This window comes from Rhinatrema bivittatum, chromosome 3 (genome assembly GCF_901001135.1).
Source record: "Rhinatrema bivittatum chromosome 3, aRhiBiv1.1, whole genome shotgun sequence".
NCBI lineage: Eukaryota > Metazoa > Chordata > Amphibia > Gymnophiona > Rhinatrematidae > Rhinatrema > Rhinatrema bivittatum.
The window spans coordinates 496,895,103-496,915,010 of NC_042617.1; the positions used below are offsets into that span (position 1 = coordinate 496,895,103).

At 43.8% G+C, this 19,908-nt stretch overlaps 1 long non-coding RNA gene across 2 annotated transcripts in view; it reads left to right on the forward strand.

The window, feature by feature from the left end:
* The window catches only part of LOC115088134, a 79,825-nt gene that overhangs the window by 57,733 nt on the left and 2,184 nt on the right, over positions 1-19,908 (forward strand). Inside the window, exon 1 of one of the 2 annotated variants that reach the window (XR_003855708.1) lies at positions 9,762-10,250. The exons of the other annotated variant lie outside the window; for it this stretch is intronic. This is a non-coding gene — a long non-coding RNA (uncharacterized LOC115088134). Of the gene's footprint in view, positions 1-9,761; positions 10,251-19,908 lie in introns of those variants that run through there. 2 annotated transcript variants of the gene reach the window in all.

The window sequence follows — 19,908 nt, forward strand, 5'->3', positions numbered from 1 at the left end:
AACATTGCTAGATTCATATCCCAGCCCATAAAAAGTGCAATAAAAACAATCACACTCATTCAAACAGATCACATTCTCACCTTTCCATACCATACCACTTGCAATAAATAACAGATTTGATTCACAACAATAGATAATGTCAAATTTGATCAGTAAGAAGGTTATAAATCTTCTTCAACAACTTTATAGGACCTTATCACCTTCTTTTCAGGTACTGTTATCAGTCTCAAAAAGTTGAGAAAATATTTTGCAAGAAATCCCAAATCCTTAATTCCTTCTTTTCTTAAATTCCCAACAAAGAATTCTTTTATTTATTTATTTATTTATTCATTTCATCCTACAAAGAGTGGGCTTTCTCAGGGGGAAATTTTCATGATATAAGCATGCCTAGTCTTGAATGCAAAGCCAAAATTCATAGCAATATATTGCAAGATTCAAAAAAGTCCTATCATAAATATTTTTCAATGGATGTGTTTCTATACAGTTCCATTGCATTGGAATGGAATTACGTTGAACTATTGATTCCAGATCCATGATTCTTAGCCTGTAAGCTTTTGATCTCATTGCTAGATTCTGGGAATCCAATGCAATGGAATTGTATAGAAGCACGCCTATTGAAAACTATTTATGGGGATACTTCTTTGAACCTTGAAATATACCGCAATGTATTTTGGCTTCACATTCAAGACTAGGCATGGTTACATCTTGAAAATGTCCTCCTCTTTGTAGGGTGAAATGAAGAATTCTTTGTTGGAAATATAAGAAAAGAATGAACTGAGGATTTGGGATTTCTTGTAAAATATTTTCTCAACTTTTTGAGTCTGATAATAGTACCTGAAAAGAAAGTGATAAGGTCCTATAAAGTTGTTGAAGAAGAAGATTTATAAACTTCTTACTGATCAAATTTGACATTACATATTGTTGTGAATCAAATCTGTTTCCTATTGCAAGTGGAATGTTATGGTATGGAAAGGTGTTAATGTGATCTGTTTGAGGGAGTGTTTTTGATTGTTTTTATTGCACTTTTTATGGGCTGGGTTATGAATCTAGTGATGTTGTAGTACAAATTTGTATGCCATGCATTTTGTAAATTCTTGTAATTTTGTATAATATATTTAAAATTGATTAAAATTTTTCTTGCTGTTAATTATAAGCATTCTCTCTATTGTAACTCACTATTGTAAGTGAGAGAAGATAATGCTTATCCTTCATTGTTTCTCTTATATATCCAATTATGTACACCTTCCAGGTAGTTGGTGTAACCAAGCAGCACAGCATGTCCCATGAGCGCTGGCTGCAAAGCCCAGATTCAGACCTGGGGTACCCACCATTTTAGGCTCTGCTGCCAACTTTCTTAACTTGGTCCACTGGTAGTTAGGAAACAAGTCAGTAATCTTGTTGTGTATACCAGGGGATATGTCTAGTGTGCACAGTCATATTATGTTGAAGTCACTTTAGCACAAAACACTATATAAGTTCTGAAATTATGACACACTTAGCAGATTAGCAGTTGATTATTTTGACTATTGCCTGGTTGTCACATTAGAATATCATCGTCCTCCTGTTAGACCAGCAATCACCTTTTATATATAAGGTTACCAGTATTGTAAAAAATTTCAAGGACGTGCTATTCCAGGTGATACCAAAATCAGGCTATTCTTCAGGTCACATGATTGTACAACAGGAGCTCTGACTAAAAAGCCAAAAGCATCAAAGTAAAGCTTGAAGTCCACACTTGACACCAGAGGTGGAAACCGTGTAGCTATCCCATTGAAGTAGGCCAAAAAATCTTCCTAATTGCTAGGTCCTCCTGGAGGGATTTGGTAAATCATATTTGGTGGTGGTTTAAACTTGACATGTATTGTGGCCAGGGTCAAGCCACCTAAAAAGGTTCACCCCCATAGGAATGCCTTTACAAGCTAAGACAAAACTCCCTGAGTGAGTATGTGTATCAATGACACTGTTTTTGTCTGGCATGTCTCCCAGACTAAGGAGAAAAACTTGTCCTACTTGTCACTGGGGAGCCTCAAGACCATCAATATTGAGATGAATTCTTTATCCAAGAATGTTATGGTGGTGGCAGAACCCTCTAGCTTACCCTCAACCTGTGGTACACCCAAATGGTGAGCTAGAGCCTAAAAGTCTTAAAACAGTCTCTGACATGACATGCAGCCATTTGTATCTACAAACCGAAAACTATGTAGGTAGTGAACAACAGTCAGAATTCTCATGCATCTTACCAACTCCCAATGCTAGAAAGTACTGAATTTTTCAAAATAAGCATAGAACAAGCCATTGGCATCTACTTATCAAAGTAATATACTCCTTTGAACTGAAAACCTAGCAATGGAAAAGTGTCAGGATGCACGGGAAGCAACCAGAATGTCCACACAATGTCTATCTTCACCATAAGGGCCAGTGCACCACATTCTCTAATCATGTCCTCTGTGCTGTCAAATGAGGTGTATTGTACATACAGAGCTCACCTCAGGAGGAATAAAATTATTAGACACTAGACAGTGCATTTGTTTGAAACAAAATAAGAAATGTTAAAAGTCTTTTTTTAAACAAAGCCAGAACACTGTGGCTTGAAGTCAGAATTCAAAATTTGTTTAAATATATATTCTATTCCCATTGTGGCTTTAAAAATGCCCAGAAGCTCTTTCTTTTTTCATAGTAGCAGCAATAGCAGTGATCAGGAGTAAGTAGGCTTCATGGAAAGGTAAAAGCATGCCAGCCGGTAGCTGAAGAAACAAGGTGGTGTGACATGGGACACAAGAAGCTGCCACCCAGTCAGATCTCCCCTTTTATTGCCTGCATCTGCCATCCCTCTTCCATCAAATGGGTGGACTTTGAATGACCCAACAGAGCCATAGTACTGGAGGAGAGGGTGTGCCTTCCCTTCCCCAGTGGCCCAGACGGTGTCAGGGTGGCACACTGTTTGGCGGCTAACTAGAAATATTTTGGGCCAATTGAGCAGCCAGGAAAGTATCTTCAAACTGCATGACTGACCCTCGTTCACTCCTCCACATGGAACACTGGGCAAGGAGGAAAAGATGCCATGGGGCTGGCCACCCCTCCCAAAATTGCAGGAAAACAAGCATGGAATCTTATCTCCTTGTTCCATTTTCCGCTCCTTCCTCTAGCTGGGTGCATGGCTCCTGGCTATCTACAGCATCCTTGCATCTGGCATTCACCAGCCCTATGTTTGAATGTCTTTATCCTACCACCTGTACCAGACCTCTGACTTGCAGTTCTAAATGACTGCCTCCATGAAGGTTAAACACAGAGAAATGAACATAGAGGTATTTTCACCAGTTACCTTAATTAGAAAAAAATGTGTTTTCTTTATTGGGTGGATGGGCGAGGAGGCATTCATATAGAGGTAGATCTTCAAAAGATACGCGAGCACGTACTTTTGTTCGCGCAGCAGGCGCGAACAAAAGTACGCTGGATTTTATAAGATACGCGCGTAGCCGTATCTTATAACCCCCTCCCTGGCCCTATCTAAACCCCCCCTTACCTTTGTCGGCCGGCAGCCCCGCTCCGTGGTCCGGTCCCGGGTGCTGGCCACGCCCCCGGAATGCCCCCGGGCCAAAACCACGCCCATGTCGCCGCCCCCGAAACACCACGCCCTGCCCCCTAAACGCCGTGTCATCCCACCACGCCCCCGCCACGCCCCCGACAGGAAGCCCCGGGACTTACGCGTGTCCTGGGGCTCTGCGCTCGCCGGCGGCCTATGCAAAATGAGGCGGATTTTAAGAGCCCTGCTCGCCTAAATCCGCCCAAATCTGGGCGGATTTAGGCGAGCAGGGCCCTGCGCGCCAGTGAGCCTATTTTACATAGGCCTACCGGCGCGCGCAGAGCCCCGGGACTCGCGTAGGGGTTTTTTTGAGGGGGGCGTGTCGGGGGCGGGCCCGGTCGGCGCGGTGTTTCGGGGGCGTGTCGGGAGCGTTTTGGGGGCGGGTCCGGGGGCGTGGTTACGGCCCAGGGCGGCCCGGGGGCGTGGCCGCACCTTCCGGACCCGCCCCCAGGTTGCGTCCCGGCGCGCGGGGATTTACGCCTCCCGGAGGGAGGCGTAAATCCCCCGACAAAGGTAAGGATGGGGTTTAGACAGGGCCGGGCGGGTGGGTTAGGTAGGGGAAGGGAGGGGAAGGTGAGGGGAGGGCAAAAGAAAGTTCCCTCCGAGGCCGCTCCAATTTCGGAGCGGGAACGGAGGTAGGCTGCGTGGCTCGGCGCGCGCCGGCTACACAGAATCCATAGCCTTGCGCGCGCCGATCCCGGATTTTAGCGGATACGCGCAGCTCCGCGCATATCTACTAAAATCCCGCGTACTTTTGCTTGCGCCTGATGCGCCAGCAAAAGTACACGAACGCACCTTTTTTGAAAATCTACCCCAATAGGCGCGCCGGCCCGCAGGTGTTTTAAAATCCGCCCCAATGGGTATATAGTGCAAGAGCTTGCTCAGTGACATTTTTAATCACATTAGAAGCAATCATGAAAAGATGAAGAAAAGAATGTTTCCCTTACCATTTGGGGTCCTTCATGATTGATGATTTTCTATAATAAAGTCTTTGCATTTTTTCAGCATAATAATTATTGCTATTTGATCAACTATTTGTTTGCTACTACTTGTTATACCATGGATGTGACAAGTGCTAACTTTGCAAAGTAGCCTTATAATGAGAGACCAAATGGAACAGAGATGAAGAAAGCTTAAGAGAAAAGAAATCAATCTAGACTGGAAAAAATTTGCAGCACCATCCACTTCTAGCAGGTCCCTGTGCTTTGCTGTTCTGAATGCCAAACAATTTTACTTTACTCGGTTGATATCTTAGTATGCCATGTGTTTGCTATTGACTACAGCAGGGAAGATTTTATGTCTGCTAACCATAAGTGATTTCATTTTTATTGAAATTTTCTAGCAATTTGAGTTAAAGTCATAGTGGCAGGCTTTGCGGCAGGCAGGGTCAGATAATATCCTCCCACATACATTCTATTTCAGCATATTTCTCTGCCTATATAGTGGAGACAACAAGACAGAAGCATGAAACACAGAAAAAATGTGCAAATAGATTGACCAACCATGCACAGAATGATTTCTGACTAGCTTAGTTGGGACGAGAAGAGATTATATGAGAATAAAGAAAGAAATATTCCCAATTAACTTGTTGCTTCTTCTTCATCTATTGGGAACGCATTTCTTTGAGCCAGTAGAAAATCACACAATATGACCTCTAATAACATGTACATTCTATATTTTTTGCTTGGTGTCATTGTACAGTGATTCTTATGATTGGTATTATTAATCTATTGTGACGTATGGCATGAGGGTGCATGAGGCTAAAACAAATGAATGCAATGAAAAACATAATGCCAAGAATTAAGAGACTATCCATCATCATGACATGAACATACCTTTTTTGTTAATAATAAATAATGTGTCAGGTGCGTTTTGGCTTTGGGGTGGATCAGAAAATGTGTAGAGACTACAAATAAACACTGGAAGTTTGTTCTATAATACTGATTAAATGTACGATTAAATAAAATATTGTTTCTTTCTGGCTTTTCAATGCAAACCCACTTGTAGTTTGTTAGGTACCAGCAGGCATGCAGTCCACTAATTATTAGTTTTCAAAGCATGTCAGGAGTTTCTTTGATGATATAAGATATTCCTTAAAATCATATGTCAAAGATTTCTGCATAAATAAATACAGGGGATCATTCATCAAATCACTTTAGGACCTTATCACCGCTCATTATGCACTCGATGAATAGCACATCGCAAAATGTGTATGCAAATTTAGAATTAGTAGTCAAATGAGAGAAGTTTGGTCAAGGTTAATGGAAATTAAGGTCTGCTAGGGCTGCGTGCGATAGAGTATCACACATTATCGCAGGAAATAACTTCTTTTTTTTTTTTTGCGATAGGTGAAAAAAGTAATTTTTGCGGCTGATATCATAGATCGTGCTATTATCGCAGCAAATATTGCATGCGATAAAAACAGCAATGATAACAGACTCACCAACCTGGCCCAACAAAACACCAGTTTTTACCTGCTCTACCTTCTTAAAGCCATATTGTTTCTTACAAGCGTAAATGTCATGGCATACTGGATGTCTCGGCAGACAGCCATGGCGCTGGAGATACAGGGAGCGTATCTTTCCTCCCTGAATACCCTTGCTGGGCATGCCAGAGGATTTTGTGGTTTGCAGGTATTGGCTTAGGTCTCAGGCAATCCTGGAATTATATGAAGAAATCCGAGGGGATCTGGATGTGGTCACCGAAAGGTCCCGTGTTGTGCCTGCTGTCACCAAACTGTTGGCTGCCCTGCATTTCATGGCAAGCGGCTCCTTTCAACTCACAGTAGGGGTGGTGGGGGGAATGTCCCAAACCACTTTCTCATGCTGTCTCAACCAGGTAATCGAAGCAGACACTAACCACATCCCCACTACATAACATTTCTTTGCGAAAGGCAGGACTTGACGAACTTGAAGAGAGGTTTTATGTCTTTGCATACTTTCCCAATGTTGTCGGAGCAATTGACTGCACTCACATAGCCATCATTCCACCTCGTCAGAGGGAGGGGACGTATCGCAATAGTAAGCTCGTCCACTCCATTGAATGCTTGAATGCGCATATTCGACGTCGTAGCCAGGTTCCCAGGAGCCGCGCACAATTCCTTTATACTTAGGCTGTCAGGGCTCTTTGAAAATTTTGAGGCTGGCCTGTATGGTGACGTTTGGCTCATAGGTAAGACATGCTTTTCTTTCTGTATTCCATCTCTGCCTATGTGTTTGTGGATAATGGCACCCAAATGGGGGGTGGCTGTGGGGGAGAAAAGGATCGCGGGCAAGACATGTAGCTTGTACAGTCACATATGCAGTCCATTGGCCGAGGCCTTGGCTTTTTCTCCACATGCTTCAGAGCATGCCAAAGTTTGTGATGGCAAACAATGCATGGCACCTAAAGCTTGCTGAGTGAGTAGGCACTATACACGTTGAATGTCATCATTAGCAAAATGGCCCCATTCCTATCCTCCCCTTGGGAGCTATTTCAGTGTCACTGGTGAATCACAAATATAAACCGCCGTCCCTGCAGGGTTGAAGATTGCTGTCGTGACCGAGGTTGATGGTATCAGTAATGTAGTCGTGAAATATGTACAAGGCAGCGAGCTCTCAGGTGTTGCCCTACAGGGGTGCTGTTTAAGGCCTTCCTCCCTACTGGGTCTCTTTTCAGAAGGGAGTTCAGTAGGGATTCTAATTGCTACTACCCACCCAGTACAGTCTCTTGCCGGTTAAGAGGGGAGGCAAGGATAAATAAGATATTGTATATTTTTTTTTTTAATAATTTTATTTAAAAATACTCTTTTAATGAAATCGTACTATTTCTTAATACTATTGTGAATATTCAAATAACAATTCTCTTAACAAACCTTAAAATATATTTTTTTCTTTTCCATATCACAGATTAATAACTGTAAACAAACAAGCAATCATAAAATAATATATTCCATCTACTTCCAACTCATCTATTTCTCAGATAAATATTTCAGTCCTTATTCTTTCTTGAATATTAACTTTAATGTTTCTTATATCATTTCTTTTAAATAAAAGAGAATTTATTCTTTGTATTCTCTTTTCTTTTCTTTCTCTTATTTAAGTCCAGTATATCTTCTCCTTGTTATATTCAGATAAGTAAACTTTATTTTTTTTTTGTTATAGTCTTTTACTTTCCTTTTGTATTTAGTGTCTTTTCTTACTTATTGTTTGTAATTGTTCTCAAGTGCACATGTAAAACAATATGCTCAGGCTTGGCAATAGAAGTTTTAAGTTCTATTATTAAACTTATCTGTTTTTTTCTTCTTTGCGTTGCTGGCCAGATGATAATCTTGTCGTTCTCTTGTCCTTTAGTCTTCTTCTTTTCTCTTCTTTTTTTCCGTATGCTGTTTCTTCTTTCTTGTACCTACTAACTTATACTTTAAATAAACTAATAACAAATACTAACTCCCTGATACTGCTCCTGGATCTTCCGTAACTAAATATATATATATATATATGTGTCAACCTGTGTATTCTGTCTTTGACAGAGCTACTTGTTACTGTTCAACTAGCTAAATTAAATCAAAAGATAATTTGTATTCCCTATCTTTTCTTCTTCTCTTTTATAATTAAAAGAACAATTCCACTATACTTTCATACAACTCTCTTTTTGATATTCTTCCACACTTATGAGTTCCTTCTTAAATTATTTATTGGATATAGACAAAACTTCTTTGGATACAATTTTACTTCGCCATAAAATATTTCCATATGTAATTTGTATCCTCTGCTTAATAGCATGTATGGAATTGAGCTATTATAGTGATATCTTCTTTATAGTGATTGTTGTTGCAGTTTTTGTCACTAAAATGTACTACACTTTATAATGCTCAATTTTATTGCCATTCCATCGCTTCAAAAATAAAAAAGAAATTCTATTCACTCAAACAGTATAGTTACCCTATTAAATGCTGTTTTAGAATGCGATACAGCAATTTTTAATTACTTAATTATAGTTTATTTTGCCTACCTTAACAGGAACCCTCATACAAACACATACATACTTTCATTCATTCTATTTATAGTGCATGTTCTTTCATTATTTCACGATGTTTTATACTGCAAACTAGGCCTAAAGTACAGAGAATCATGACAGCACCTCTATACTATTACACTTCTACCTCTCAACTAACTGTTTCTCTAACTGTCTCTTTCTTTTCTTAGATCCTAAGATTCATTCTCCTGCTGATGTCAGTGCTCTAAATAGTGCACAGCACTGCTCACTATATGTGTTCTGTCTTTCCCCTCATGTTCATTTCTACTTGGGTTTATTAATTTCAATATCAGAAAAATTTTAATAGATTGTTTATTAATAAAATCCCTTCTTATTTGCTACTTTAATTCAGTGCTAAGGCTCAAACTAGTGTACTTGTGCACACCTTGTTACTTGTAACCAAGGAAGCTACTGACATCACTACTTAGTTACCCCCTTATTTTTCAAAGTTGTTTTAGATGATACTATCCTACATAGGGGTGTTCAGACTATTCCAATTAGACTATTAATTTATTCATTTTACTTTATCAGACTATTATAACTTTCCTAACTGTAATAAAAATATTTTACATATTTTCTCTTTACCTCCCTAGTATTTTAATTCCTTCTTACACTTTCTCCCTTCACCCAAACATTATAAGTATACATATTTCATTTAAACTACAACTTAGACTCGTTCCTAATATTTAACTAAAGTAACTACAGTTTACTTAAACTGTTTCAATTCCTTCCTAAATTTTCCTTTAAGTTTTAAAGGCTACCTTAGTTTTTAACACATCAGGATGTTCATTGAGTCTATTTAGAAAATTAAACACGTTTCTGTTATCCTGGACTTATCTCCTTCAAGTGGCTTAAACCTCTATTTCAGGCTATCAATATCATTTATTTTAATAAATTCTTAATTTTCTTTCTTTTACTTAAAATTAATATGCTCCCCCCACTTAAGATCGGGTCCCTGATGACATCATTAATGACATCACATAAACTGTCTTTTCTTCGGCCTGCATCAGAACCCCAGCCCACCTAAGCTGGACAGAATTCCTCCCTTAATAAAAAAAACAACAAACAACTCACCTAAAAGCTCTCTGATCCTCCTGACACCAGCAGCTGTTCTTTCCTGTCAGCTCAGATGCTTCTCACACAGAAGGGGAAGGCCATGGGCAGAGACAGTGATTTTGCTCAGCTGATCACTGCCGATCAGCTGATCCCTCCTGTGCAGGTTTCTGTTTACTTTCTTTTGCTCCTGAGCTATCTTGAAGGCTGTCAGCAGCAGCAGCCCCCCTTGAACTGTCCACAATCTCTCTCTCTTCACTCCTCCCATTTCCTGTCCTGGCAGCCTGCTTGGGCTTGACTATGCTCCCTGCCCCCACTCTCATCAGGCCTGAGGCAGTGACAAACATAAACAAACAAGAAAAGAAAATCTCTATTGTCTGCACTAATGCAGACACCACCCTGCTGAAAAACAACCCAAACAATCCAAACATGTCTCAGTTTAAACTGAGACCAGCACTGCTCTCCTGTTTTGTTTAGTTTTGTTTCTTTTTTTTTTTTTTATTAACAAGTGCAGCAGCCACTGTAAGCAAGACTCAGCTCTATTCTTTTCCCTAAAAGAAAACTTAACACCTCTGAAGCTCTGCTCCATTTTCAGACACAGGTAAACTTTTGTATTTAATTTATTTATATATACTATTTTAGATCTTATCTACACAAACTTCAATTGTCCACACTGCCGGCACAGCACCATCACATGTGGGCCGTTACTGAAGCATGAGGAATATTGTCGCAGACTGTTTCGGTACAGCCTCACACACCTCTACTACAAGCAGTGTCCTGTGTATGTGGGTGGCCTGCCATATTCCCTGTGTGTGTGCTCTCAAATGGTTTTCTATGTAGGACAGACTGCACAGCTGGCACGGACATTTGCATTCACAGCATGAGGTACAGCTTTTGCAGGTAACACAGGTGTGGCAGCTCTTATGTACTCCTCAAGGTTGGCAGGCGGCTACACACCAGAAGCCTTTGCTGGGTTGTGAGGTCCTGGCACGCAATAGTTGCAATACCCACATATGATGTAGTACTCCTCAACAGCAGACCTTTATGCTAAAGCTAGCCTGCACATATACTGGCCTACAACAATGTGATAGGCAGTTAAGCTACACAGTTCGCCCTTTAAGACTTTGTAAAGTTACAGGGTATCTTATACAGTCTTACTGGATGCTGTGGTTTGGCACTCACATCTGCAAGTGAAAATACTATGATTATGCTTCAAGCAGGCGTAACTTGCCCAACAAAGGTAGGGGGGGGATTTAGGTAGGGCCGGGGGGTGGGTTAGGTAGGGGAAGGGAGGGGAAGGTGGGAGGACGCAGAGGGAACGGAGGCGGGCTGCGCGGCTCGGTGCGTGCAGGCTGCCAATTTTGCACAGCCTTGCGCACCGACCCCGGATTTTATAAGATATGCGTGGCTACGCGCGTATTTTATAAAATCTGGCGTACTTTTGTTCGCGCCGGTTGCGCGAACAAAAGTATGCGCACGCGTATTTTTAAAGATCTACCTCATAATAAGGGTTTTGTGTGCGGGAAAAAAGCGCGTACGAACACGCTTACAGACCTGCGGTTTTTCCTGCTCAAATGTATGTTAACAGCAAGCAAAGGAGGTGATTAGCTAATCATAGGCAATGCAGGGAGCTGCTCTAATGCTAATGCGGGTTTTTTATGCGGGTTTTTTATCGCCATGGTCAGAGCACAAGTTAAGTGTCAGCACCAACTCTAGGGGCCTATGTCGGCATCTGAGCATCCTGAAAATCACCTTGCTGCACGCCTATCAGTGTCCGAGTGGCCAGCTTAGCTAGGTGAATTTCTGGGCATCGGAATGGCCAGCTTAGGAAGGTGCTTCCCTAGGCACTTTTCTTGATGTCTGAGTGATCAGATTTGCGTCCAGCTGAGTGCCTAGCTGAGTGCCCAAGCAGCCAGATTAACGGCCAGAAGATCGCCTAGCTCAGTGCTTGAGTGGCAAGATTAGCTAGGCACCTTTCTGGGTGCCTGATCATGCAGATTTGTGAGCAACTAAACACCTAGCTGAGTGCCCAAATGGCAAGGTAAGCTAGGCGCCTTTCTGGGCGCCCGATTGTGCAGATTTGCGAGCAACTAAGGGCCTAGCTCAGCGCCAAATGGCAAGGTAAGCTAGGCACCTTTCTGGGTGCCCGATTGTGCAGATTTGCAAGCAACTAAGCGCCTAGCTCAGTGCCCGAACAGCAACGTAAGCTAGGCATCTTTCTAGGCGCCCGATCGTGCAGATTTGCAAGCAACTAAGCACCTAGCTCAGCACCCAAATGGCAAGGTAAGCTAGGTGCCTTTCTGGGCGCCCAATCGTGCAGATTTTTCTGCCACAAACAGAAGAGATCGAGCGGCTTAATAAGCGCCTGGCTGAACACCTATCTTGACTTCAAAGTGGCTTTTCACAGCATCTGAAGTAGGCGCTTCCCTGTGCGGACAGATACACGGCCAGTAGAGCGGAAAGTTTGTTGTGAATTATCACCCATGAAAATATTTGCCATGTTTTCTGTAGCACAGTTATTGGAAATATTAAAAATACTTTCCAGGATCATACTTTCGCTTAACAGGGAGACCCATTCACTCGCTCACTCACTATTATGCATGGATTATTAGCGCGGGTTTTGAGCGTGAATGCAACCTCTTATTACATAGGCCCTGTATCACACTTAGGTACGCGCATTTTTCTGTACATGTGCAGACTTTTGTGCGTAAATCATTTGCATAATTTGTTTTTTACATCCTGCAGAAGTGGCAGCTTCAGCCACGCTCAGTGATCAAAACCTGCAGACATAACGAGCCCCTGTTTTGTCGTGGGTCTTATTACATCAGCCCCATTGTGCATTATGCTTCAATGATAGTCATGTGGTGCAGTTGTATACACATATGTATGAACCCTGAACATATACAGAGTAGTTAGCTTTTACCTGTACCTAATAACTGTTACAATGCAGCAGCAATCTCTGAGCATCGTGAAAGCATATAGGCTGAACACTCCTCTCCCAAATAGTTTGCACATAGTTCCGTTGTCATCATCCCTGCACACATTTCCATGCTTTCATGGTTGCATACCCTTGCTGCTGCACATGCAAGCCAACACTTTTGGGTAATCAGGAAGAACTGCTGTCCTCTAGGTTGAGCGTCATGTGGTGTAAGTCACTTCTACTGTTAGTTCTGAGCAGGGCAGGTCTGCTCCTACACTGTCACTGAAGTGCTCTGTGTATTGCATTACGGGTAGAGAAAGTCTTGTCAGCTGAAAGGGTAATGACCCTACAAGCTTCCTCCATAGTAAATGGGATCCAGAACTGAAGTATATGCCTACTGCTCCCAGAGCCCTCATGTGCTTGCCATGATGCCTGAAGGGCTTTCTGTGTTGCTGACTTTGCCAGACATGCATTTAGTGCCACCTAAGCGCTTCAGGGGCCCATATTAGTACATCACACTAAGTATATGTCATATATGCCTTGGAGAGAAGTGTTTTATGTGACCAGGTATTGATAATGGTTGGGGAGGAAGGACTTAGACTACCTAATTAGCAGTTACTGAAGCAGCTGTTAAGCATGCCGTCCGCGGCAGACCCGCGGCATGGCCCTCTCACCTTTTTTCAAGAACTCCAGCCTCTGGTTCCTCCTCGCTAGTAGCGGTGGGCCGCCAGCTCCGACCTCGGGCCGCCTCCGGTGCCTCCGGCTCCGCCACAGTCCCCAGCGTTTCAGGTCAGGATACCACTGCTCATTGGGCCTCTCCACGTGGCCCGTCGACAGACGTCACTACCTGCGCCACGCCCCTCCCTAGGCACGCGTGCATCCCTAATCCTTATGAAGGGACCGCAGCAGGAACCTGGCCGTGGTCAACGGCTTCATTGATGACGTCGACGGCTTCATTGTGTTTAAGCTCAGGCCTCGCTCCATAGTGTTGCCTTTGCAACAGGTCTCCTCGCTGGTCGAGTACTCATTGCTGCTAAGAGATTCGTCTCTACTCTTTGTTCCTGATCCTCATTGTTCCTGGTTCCTGTTTCCTTGTTCCTGCCCTGCCAATGCTTCGGATTGATTACATGGACATTGACTTTGCTTCGCCTGACTACACTACAGCCTTTCTCCAGACCCAGACCTCCGCCTTGCCTGACTACGCTACAGCCTACCTCCAGACTCAGACCTCCGCCTTGCCTGACTACACTACAGCCTTTCTTCAGACCCAGACCTCTGCTTCGCCTGACCACGTATTGCCTATCTCCAGACCCTGACCTTTGCTTTGTCCGACTACACTATTGACTTCTCCGTGATCAGACTTCAGCTTTGATTGACTACACTATTGACTATCTCCATGTTCAGACCTCAGCATCGCTTGCCACAGCCCTTGGATTGCTGCCAGCCCTGTCTCAAGCCTGCCATTGGATGCCTCTTCAGCCTACTCCCTGGACCTGGACTTATTAGGCTTCGGCTAACCTTTGCTCGAGCGCCCTCAGTCAGCCTTTATTCCATTGGAGCCCGAGTTCCAGAACCTTACCCTCACCTGCTGTCTCTGGGCTGAGCCAACCTCTCTTGTTGTTCTATCTCGAGGCCCACCTAAGTCCTGCCGGCCCCGGCACCTAAAGGCTCAACCTGCGGGGAACGAGAGTTAGTATAGGTGAAGGTCCAGCAGTCTCTGCCTATCAGCCCACTCTACCTGCCGATAGTGGGGACCCATAGGTCCTCGCCTACGGGTTGCGTCAACCCCACCTTGGCCCAAGGGTCCACTTCCGACGCAACAGCAGAAGCAGACAAACATTCCAGGAACATACACATGGCACATGTTTAGGTGCAGGAAGTGGAGGCTGTCTGCACACTCCAAACATAAATGTATGAGTGAGTGACTTGCTGACTGGCATACTGTCTTTGCCTTGGTCAATCGCTATGTGTGTGGGTGCTGTTGCACTTGGAGGCCCCTCCCTTGGCACTGCAATCCACACCCCTAAGCAGGCAGTATGTGTACATAAATTGAGCACACATTGCTTTTGCACAGCATTGATCGATTGGTTGCCCTCTTGAGAACAGGTGTCTCTGACAGGTCAGCATATGGGCTGTGGAAGGAATGGCCTGAGGCCTTGTACTGTTACATGTTCCCAAGTACACTCACAATTTATATATAGTGTTCAATGAGGGCGAGATGTGTACTGGTTGGCATCATAACACATCAAATATGCTGTAGAACTGGAATGTTATTCTTTACAGTTGCTTGTTATGCCCACCGTGCTCCTGCCCACTGATCCTTCACCATCTAGTACGTGGAGTAGGCTGAATAGTCCTGTTATTAGGGGGTGTGCAGCCCATCCAGATCTTAGGCTTGCACTGAGGCTTGCAGCATTATGGAGGGAGTGTTGCGCGTCCCGGATGAGTTGGTGCCGCGACCGGCCCTGCTCACCTTGCTCTCCCGTCCACCAGCTCCGGCACTTTGTTTCTGGCTGCCACAGCCAGCTTCCACCGTCCGTGGCGCACCCAGGCTTCCCCAGACCTGTCAGTGCCTTCCAACTCTCAACTCTCCTCATGCCGGGGCTCGGCGTCCTCCACAGCATCGGCCCCTCCTCTAGGCACACGAGCGCGGACTGTGCGTCCCTTTAAAGGGCCCAGTGTAGGAAACTGGTCCACAGCGCCCAATGATGACATCACTTAATTCCAGTATATAAGGCGAGGTCCCGTTCCCAGAACCTTGCCTTGGCAATTGGGTCATCACTTCGGTGTAGCTAGTTTGCTGTTCCTTGTTCCTGTGTTCTCCTGCTTCCTGGATCCAGTCTCGTTCTAGTGTTCCTGCGTTCCAGTGCTGCTGTGTTCCTGTGTTCCTGTCCTGTTCCAGTGCTCCTGTGTTCCTGTGTTCCTCCTTGTGTTCCAGTGCCTCTCCTGATCCCTGCTTTTCATTCCTCCTCTTGTCGTACCTTCTCGGACTGATTCACAGTACTGACCTTTGCCTGCTTTCTGACTACATTTGACCGCTGCCTGGAACTGATCACTGCCTGCCTTCTGACTACGTTTGACCACTGCCTGGAACTGATCACTATCTGCCTTCTGACCACACTTGACTGCTGCCTGGAACTGACTTTTGCTCATCTTGACCACGTATGGACTGATCTTGGAACTGACCCTTGTTTTGGCTGACCACCCTCGGATGGATACCCTGGCTCTGACCCCTGCACTACATTCAGATATGCTGTTCGCTTCCATGACCACTAGACCGGCCTGCTCTGATACTACCCGTGGCTTCTCCTTGACCAGACCAATAGGTGCTGCCTATCTCGCCCAGAGGACCTTCATGCCTTGTCTCATCCAAGTGGTCTCCGGTGATCTTATCTTCATCAGCCTTGCACCTTTGCTCGTGGTGGGCACACCTCTTACCTTTCTCTCTAGGAGACCCTCGGAGGCCCACAAGTCCAGGAGGCCCGGGTATCCAAGGGCTCAACCTGAAGAAACCCCGGATTGCTATTGGCGAAGCTCCAGCTAGCCTCTGTCTCCTTGTGTGCTCCGTCTCCTGGTGGCAGGCGCTCTCTGGGTCCGACCAGAGGGCCGTACCAATCTTGGACCAAGCCAAGGGTCCACCTCCAGTGCAACAGGTTGCCAAGGCCATGGACTCAGCAGACTCCTCGGCCCTGCAGGCCATTCCGGGTCCAGCGACATGTGTCCGGTAGCAAGAACAGTTCATTGAAGCATTGGCCACCTCTGTGGAAAGACTGTGTTCTCAACTAGAGGAATATGCTATGGCCAACCCAGGAGTTATTGCCCACAGACCGTCTGCTGTTCATCGCCCTCACGGGCACTGCTGGCCCTTCCAGCTCCATCCCGATTCAATGGGGATCCTCATCTGTGTTGAGGTTTTATTAACCAATGCTACATGCAGTTCTCACTGCAACCTACTCTTTTCCCGGATGAAGTGACAAAGATCACGTTCATTCTCTCTCGTCTGGAGGGTAAGGCCCTGGCTTTGGGAACGTTCCGATTCCATCCTACAGCAGCTTCCTCAATTCATTGCTGCTTTCCGACGCACTTTTGAAGACCCAGGCCGACAAGCAGTCACCAGCTATCACCTCCTACACCTCCGCCAGGGATCATGCTCACTCTCTGAATACACTGTGGAGTTCTGAATCTTGGCAACCAAGTTGGGATGGCAGGAGGACTGCCATGGGCACTCTAGAGGGGTTTTCTCCTAACCTGAAGGATGAGTTGTCCGCCTGTGAAATCCCTACATTTTTGGAGGAACTGATATCCCTGGTTGGGTGGATAGATCATCATCTCAGAGAACGATACTGGGAAGTAAAGGCTCTCTGACTTCCCGCCTTACCACCACCCCGGTCTTCGAGGCCCAGGTTGAAGGCTCTACCTTCGACGTCTCAACCGCCAGAAGAGCCCATGCAGATAAACTGCAGTTGCCTTACTCCCGAGGAATGTCTTTGAAGAATGAAGTCTGGTCTCTGGCTCTACTGTGGGGGTTCCAGCCATCTGCTCCAAACTTGCCAGGTGCATCCGGGAAACTCTAGAGCCTGAGCCTGGCGGGGATCCTGAGCTTGGGCACCACAGTTTATGGCCCTAAACTGCTGCTGCCTGTCTACCTCCTAAGGGAAGTGCACTCCTTCGCCACCACTGCCCTCATAGATACTAGGGCAGGTGGGAACTTCATTCTCGAGGAGATAGTCACTCTCCTCCAGTTACCCACTCAACCACTAGAGGTACCACTCCTCATTGCCTCCATCCACGGGGAACCGCTACCAGATCGTATCACTCACCATACACAGTCTATCCGGCTGACCGTGGGAACACTCCATGAGGAGGAGATCTCCCTCTTGATCCTCAAACGATCAGTACACCCCGTAGTCCTTGGCCTTCCATGGCTTCAAGTACATTCACCCCACTTTGACTGGCAGTCGCTTCAATAACCCAGTTGGGCCCTTTATATCAAGACCAGTGTTTGCAATGGGTGTCCCCATCTGTATCAGTACTAACTTCTACAATCCTTCCTGGGTTATCCACTCCGTACTTAAAATACCAAGATGTTTTCTCTAAGCAGAAGGCGGATATTCTGCCACCACTCCAGAAGTTCAGTTGCAGAACCTATCCCTTGTCACTTCTGGAGACTCAAGCAATGTCTACATACATAAAATAAAACCTAGCCAAAGGGTTCATAAGACCGTCCACCTCTCTGGCAGGGGCGGGATTCTTTTTCGTAAAGAAGAAAGATGGAAGTCTCAGACCCTGTATTGATTACAGGGGACTGAACGCCATTACCCGGAAGGATCGTTATCCACTCCCGCTCATCAGTGAGCTCTTTGATCGGCTGCAAGGAGCTTAAATCTTCACAAAGTTGGCCCTACATGGAGCCTACAATTTAATGCGAATCCAACCTGAAAACATCTGGAAGACCTCATTTAATACACGGGATGGTCACTATGAGTACGTAGTTATGCCCTTCGGGCTATGCGATGCCCCCGCCGTCTTTCAACGACTATTGAATGAGATCTTCCGTGACCTCCTGTACTCATTTGTCGTAGTGTACCTAGACGATATACTAATATTCTCCAAAGATCTGGAGTCCCATCGCTCCCATGTCCAGATGGTTCTCCAATGACTCAGAGACCACCACCTCTACGTCAAACTAGAGAAATGCCTTTTTGAGCAATCCAACCTTCCATTTCTGGGGTACATTATCTCAAGTCAAGGGTTTATCATGGACCCAGAGAAGCTCTAAGACATCCGTGATTGGCCCCAGCTGGTAAGATTGCGAGCTCTGCAAAGATTCCTAGGATTCACAAATTATTATCATCACTTCATAGCACACTACTCCACGTATAGTGATGTGCGAAGACACAATGCCGCGCGCAATGCTGCAACGCTGGGTGTGATATTCAGCTATGCGATGCGACTGGCTGCTCATTATCCTAAACATGCCCCTTTTATATCGCACACATTATTTTTGTGATATTTATCGTAAAATGATTAATCTAGGCCAAACTTTATTAAATAAAGTTCACAGAATAAATGTTTTAACCAGTCTGAATTATAACCAAACACCTAACTTCACCAGTGCCCCTCCAAATCTTTCTCAACCTGAGCCTAAATATGTTATCAAACCACTATAAAAAATGTTAATAGCACAATACTGAACAAATCCTATTTGTGCTGCAATAATTTCCAAGCTGAGCTGGCTGTGATCACGACTCCACAATTTACCATTAGTTCTAGCATTTCTACATTATGCTTTCTTTACAGTACTTATATTGATATTGATATTTTAAAAATTATAATTAGAAACTCTATGAATAATTGTAAACTGACGCAAATAGTCATGCAAGTACAGCTTCTGCATATTGCAAAGTCAAAATCTTGCCACTTGTTGACCAAGATCTTTGGTTGAGTTTATAGAATGCAACTAGATATTTATTTTGATGAATACAATTCTAGATAGAATTTGGAGGAGGATATATTGCTTTGGTATACCAGCTTAGCAAGGCTATCTGTTTTTATTGTTAGATTTCCCAAGGGCAAAAAAATAAAATGTAGCCTTATTTCTGTTCATTTCTTGAAACGACTAAGACATCTTTTGACAGAAGATATATTTCAATCTCAGCATCTAAAAATATCTTATTCTCTTTTTATGTCAAATTTTTGCTTTCCTTATACTGCCTTCAAGTTGGGTCATATGATTTTCATTTTGTGCTCATAGGATGGTTTCAATCCAAATTTTTCTTCAGTTTACTGAAAATATATTGATAGTTTTGAATGGTTTTCCTTGTTTATTATTTAAATCATTGTATTAATATTTAATTATATGATATTAAAATATTGTATATTGAATTAAATATTTCAAAACTAAAAGACAGATTTTGTTAAAGGTATGATATTGAATACAAAACATATTAATCAAATAACTTGTGTTAAATAATGTGGGCATACATTTTTAAACAATATGCCATTCAATTGTAAGAAAACTCTGAAATGTTAAAAGAAATAAACTAGTAAATACAATGATAATAATTTATCTGTTACATCTCCAAAGATCTTGATTCCATGATATATGGAAGTATACCAAACATCCACATATTAATACATTTCTACAGATTAGAGTTGTATTTCTCTGCCCACCCCTCAAGTTGGTCAGAAAATCTGTTTATGGCATGAAGAAAAAGTCCAAACATCTCTCAATATATACACATTTCTGTGGTGCATGAAATTTGCAAAACTGAAGCCCAATCTATCGTTCAAGTGAAAATAGTAGAAAAAGTTTTGGAAAATTCCTTTGACCATCTTT